The sequence below is a fragment of the Malaclemys terrapin genome, chromosome 5 (genome assembly GCF_027887155.1).
Source record: "Malaclemys terrapin pileata isolate rMalTer1 chromosome 5, rMalTer1.hap1, whole genome shotgun sequence".
Lineage (NCBI taxonomy): Eukaryota > Metazoa > Chordata > Testudines > Emydidae > Malaclemys > Malaclemys terrapin.
In genome coordinates this window covers 63,259,014-63,265,094 of record NC_071509.1, presented here as the reverse complement: position 1 = coordinate 63,265,094, position 6,081 = coordinate 63,259,014, and positions in this window count along the sequence as shown.

Here is a 6,081-nt window from a genome sequence, read left to right as displayed (position 1 = left end):
GGAACTGGAAGCATTTCAGAGAATGCTACCATGGAGATCCTGGAGTTTAATCTCTTACTTAGCAGCCTAAATTTAGCCTCCAGGATCTCTCTCCTATCTTTCCTTATGTCATTGGAACCACAATCATCAGCTCCTCCCTAGCACTGCACATAAGTCTATGTAGATATCTTGAGAGATCCGCAACCTTCGCACCTGGCAGGCAACTCACCCTGTGGCTCTCCCAGTCATCACAAACCAAACTACCTATATTTCTAGTAATCTAATCCCCCATTACTATTACCTGTCTCGTCCTAATAAATGGGGTCCACTCCCCTAGAGGCGTATCCTCATTGCAAGAGGATACCATGACATCATCTGGAAGGATGATTATGTATTTGTCAACCATTACCATAAATACATAAAATGGCTAACACAAACTGGAAAGACTGATACAGCCATGCATATAGTAAGTTACCAATTGAAAAAAACTAGTTAACTTCAAACTATGGGCTGCCTCAAATTCCTGCTTAATCAAAATTCTACTATTACTCCTCAAATTTTAAAATTTAAACAATCATAACTTCAAAATTACTCAAACATCATTCTTCAAACCAGGCTCATTACTTAGCATTCAAGACGATGCACAAAATAGTGATGTGATATGAACTTTCTAGCTTCAGCAGTACGGTTTCTGACGGTAACGTAAAGTGTACCCTTCCCTCACCCCCTCCCCCAACCTCATGTTCATAACACTGAATTGGATCAATGATTTTGCTCAAACTTTTCAAAAGAAATCACCTCTGTTCTGTGACCAAGCACAGCAAATTTCAACCCAAAGAAACTTGTTTAAGAAAGTTATGAGCAACTGAAAAAAGATCAGAACATAAGTTTTTATACAACTTAGATATTTTAATCATGGTCAAGACACATATACTGGAGTAAATCAATAGTTAATAGGCAGATTTACCCCAGTATACTTTGGAGCAAAATAGGGTCCATTACTTTAGCTTACAAAATTACAATTAATTATTGGTCTGACATCAGGTCTCATGGAAACAGCAAAGAAAACCCATTAGCTCTGCTCAATATATGAACTCCCTTTCATCTGCTCTAGAAATTCCTCTGTTAAAGTTTCATTTTACTTATTCATCCCTCACATCATTCAGTTCAATATGTGATGGCTTAGTGGGGCCATTAAAGTGTGCTTGCAAGCTTTATACCTTTTGGGACCTATTTTCTCATTCATGTGGAAAAAATGTACATGAGTAATAGTGCTAATGGGAGCTAAAGGCATAAATCCTCCATGCATCCTTTGGAGAATTAGACCCCTTTATACTTCCGTAATTAAACAGACTTGTTTATTGATGGGACTTCTCAGGCTCTTAGCCAACTCAATTTAGCATGGAAAATTACAGTTTTAAAACATTCCATAGACCTTTATTTTGTTCCAAATAATTAAAAAAATAGCTTGAGCTTTAACAGCCTTTTGTTGATTAGTTCAAAAAGGGCTCATGATCCTACTTGAAAACATAAAAACCCTAACATAATTGTAATAAGCTGAGCTGAGTGAAAATTGGAATTTACATCCTGTGGGAAATTCTGGTATTTCAGCATTTGTTTTCATCCCAAATTGGGACAAAAAAAACCAAAATACCATTTTTTTTGCCTTAGATTTAGATATGTCAAAATATTTTGTTTGAACATTTTTAGTCAAAACATTTTGTTTGAATATTCCCAAATTCAAACATTTCATTTTAATGAAGTGAACTGGATCAAAATTTCCATTTTGCAGGAACTGCATTTTCCATAAAAAAATTTCCTGATCAGCTTGTAGTGCTCAATAAAAGATCTGTTTTAAAGGTGTAACAGAAATAACCCTTAGTGTGTATCCTCTAATATGAGGAGAACAGGATAGACTACCCTCTCTTCCTATTATCTGTCCCTTGTTTTGTTTTTTGTTTTTTTTCTAGGAACATCACACATTTTGGTCCCAAATTCACCTACCTTCTACACAATTCTAGTGTCCCCTCATTTTTAAGGTTAAAAATTATTTACATCAGAAACACAGAATTGTGAAACAGATTATAGAAAAAGTTATTTGGAATGACTCCCAGAGTGTGTTAAGTTTCCTGTGTAAATATTTTTTGTTAGTCTCATTTTGGATTTTTGTCCCCCAACCTTTGGGCCTTGGACAGGTTGAGATATGATCCCCACTATTCAGTGGCTGTTTTCTAGGTTCTCTTTTTCATCTTCCCCAAGCTTTTTTGTCCTTGCTTGCCTCACAGTCTGTAAGCTGTTTGTCCGTGAAGGGCTCAACAGGCAGAGATTAGGGTGACCAGATGTCCCGATTTTATAGGGACAGTCCCGATTTGGAGGGCTTTTTCTTATATAGGCACATATTACCCCCACCCCCATCCCAATTTTTTATACTTGCTATCTGGTCACCCTAGCAGAGATGGTCATTTTGTTTTATTACTACCCAGTAAAACAGAGCTATTGGCAAATGTATTTCTTTTTATCTCAACACATAACATGAAAAAGGAAATTGTTGATGTTGATAGCATAGAGGTAACTCATGAATATCCAAAGTAGAGACTTGTCCTGTTGGATTTACTATCTTTTATCAAACAGCAAACAAAATGAAACTTGTTTTGTAAAAAGTCAAAGTCTAAATATATCACATTTCTTTGTTCATAATCCTCATTTTGAGCAATAGGATCCTTTTGCTAAATTGGGAAAGAGGGGCTGGTGGGGAAAGATTTCAGTTAGATTATTTTAAACTATAACATGTGATGTTATGTGTGGGAGTGCACAGCCTGTAACCATTTTCAGATCCTCAGATTACTGACAAGGGTCTCAATTCTACAGCTTTTACTCTTACTGAAGTCAGGCCATTGAATAAGGACTGTGGATTTTAGCCCGAAAGTCTTTACAAAGTTTTTTACAAAGGTTGTTCCCTCCTACCTGACAATAGGTCACAGAGAAGGCCACCAGTGACTAGTATGCAAGATGTTGAAGGCAAAAGAACAGGGATGGAAGACTCTTGGCACTGGGACAGCAGGACTGGCAGGCGAAGGTATTTTTTAGGATCACCTTAATTAACAAAAAAAAATTGTTTCTATAGAGCACGGTTTTATATTACATACCATTAAAAACAATGGAAATATCAATGTCTGGTTTCTCATGCTGCAATGTATATTAGAAGCTATATTGCTGAGAATGAGTCAAGTATTCTAGTATACTGGGTTTCCTAACATCTTTCAATAATATACTCTCAGTGAGACAATAACCAGTAGCTCACTGGTTCTGTTATAATAACAATAACTTTTTATCACCACCTCTAGAACTCCAGATGAGTGGTTATGCAAGATAATATTTAGCAACATTGTATGTTTTTATACTGTTAATCTTAGGGTACGTCTATACTTACCTCCGGGTTCGGTGGTAAGCAATCTATCTTCTGGGATCGATTTATCGCATCTTGTCTAGACGCAATAAATCAATCCCGGAAGTGCTCGCCGTCAACGCCGGTACTCCTGCTCTGTGAGAGGAGTACGCGCTGTCAACGGTGGAGCCTGCCTGCCGCGTATGGACCCGCGGTAAGTACCTTGTATTTCGAACTAAGGTACTTCGACTTCAGCTATGTTAGTCACGTAGCTGAAGTTGCGTATCTTAGTTCGAACTGGGGGGTTAGTGTGGACCAGCCCTCAATTTGTACAAAAATGTCCTTATTGACTGGAAGTTACTTTGTTTATTTTTTTTTAAATTCAGTATTTTTAAACTTGTGTTTAAAATATAAGCAGTTTAAAATCCACTTCCTCAACAGAGAATACCAGATTCAGATTCAATAGTCATGAAAGTTAAACCGAAAATTAATAATATAGATACATATATGGTACCTGGTGCCACTGGCTTATCTGCAGCTACAATTTGATGTAGACGGCCTATAAGCTGTGAAGCCAGCTGGCAAGGGTCCTTCAGCAAAACTTTCTTGGATAACTTGAGAGCTTCACTTAATAGATTCAAATAAAATATTGTCATGTGGATGAAAAACCTATCAAATACCATATTGCTTTTATATATAAAGTCAGTAGAGGGCCTGGGCACTTCTAGTGTTTCATTTAAAAAGGTCAGTTTTCATTGTTTTCCATTCTTGCTGTTTGTTGGGAATAAAGTTGGACTGAGGCTGAAAGACCCATTCTTAGGGTGTCAAAGCTCCACTCAGCTTTGCAGTTCTTTTGACAACATCGTAAGAAAAGAGGGCAACACTTCTATAAATGCAAATGGGATGAATAATTATTTTTGCTATCTAACCAAGTACCCAACAGAGATCATGATTAAATTAAATAAATAATGAATACATACAACTTTAAAAAAAACCCACAACCAAATCAGAGAACATTTATGTTGGAAGTCCTTCAAATAAAGTTTATGCTAAAATCATAAGGTACAGAAATTAATGCACACAAAACCAAACTGTGATAGTCTTGCTCACACTGAGTACTGCCATCTGCCTTACTTCACAAACAGCCCCACTGGAATCAATGGACCACTCAGGGAGTAAGGTGCCACTTAATATGAGTAAGGATATAACAATCTGGCCCTTAGAGCTAGATACTGATTTCAGTGGGTTTACCCAAGGAGTAAGGTACTACTCAGGGTAAGGTCTCAGAATCTGGCCTTTATTATGTATTAACTACAACTATGTGAGTAATGACTTACTTATAGAGCTGGTCAGAATTCTTTTTTCTGTGGAAAATTTTAACTTTATGGCAAAAAATAAATAAAACCAAGTTAAAAATAAAACTGGCAACTTTTGACTGAAAACTGAAAATTTCAGCTGCGAAATGCCACTGCATTTTCTCAAAGGAGTTGTTGTTTGAGTGCCTCATGTCCATGTTCTCCTCTATGGGCCAGGCTCCCTGGGACTGTATCTTCCATGATGCACCAGTCTCCCTTTTCCTGAGTCTCTAAAGTGGATCATGGGAGATGTGATAACCTATAGATGAAAGCAGGGCCCAAGGCACACAAACTACAGCAAAGCCCTGTGGTGCCATTTCTGATTCAAAATTTTTTTATGTTTGCACAAACTTTTTAGTTTTAGGGTTTGGTTGTTGTTTTGAATGAAAAGTTGAAACTTTCAGCAAAAAGAAGATACTTTTCATACAAAAAAATTCTGTCAAAATGACAATTTTCCATAGAAAAGCAATCTTGACTGAAAATTTTCAATCATACCTACTTATTTGGAATCGTATGGGCCCCCACAATAAACTGAAATAAGGACCTCAAACCATCTTGAAGATCATGAAAATTATAGCCATTATAAGCCCCACTTTCATAGAGGAGAGGTCCTGGAAATGAAAAGTGGGGTGTAGGTAATACTGGTACCCATGGTTAACCCAGATGAGTGCACCTTATCCCTTTGCTGTGACTCAGTAACTAAAGAGTGTAACACAATGTCCTTCCAGCCATTTGCCTGCTGGTCTGGAGGTTCAAGGGGCTAGAAAGCCTAATAAAGAACATAATCCAACAGATCACTTTCACTTTTCACTGTAACAATGTGTTTAACATAGTAACAATTCCAGTCTAACTCCTTTATTTAAGGCAGTGCATTGGCACAATTCCTTCAAACCAGGTAGATTTGGAGAGACATTCCGTTGTTGGGTATTTTGAAACTAGGTGTCAGAAGAAATGGCTTTATCTGAAAAAAAATTTTTTTGTTCCTTTTAGCTTTCTAGTTCTGAATTTCAGTGTGATCAGTTTGGGGGAAGGGTGGAGAGGGAAATCCCTATCAATCTAGTCTCACAGTACCGTGATAGCTTTCTTTATTGGCTTTAGCTTTTCTGTACAATAGATTTCAGAGGCACATTATGCAGGCAGCAGCCTTGGTAACTCTACTCATCCAAGACAAATAATTTTTTTATGGGTGAGTAAGATGGTATTTTTTTCATTACCATCAATCACCATGGCAAAGTGGGCAAGTAGATTTTTGAGCCTCGGATAAGTAATTTTTCATGACAAATGTCAGGCCGGCATATAATATGGTACAATTTTTATTCATCCCACTTGTAGTATTACATACTCAAATATCCTCTCTTTTTA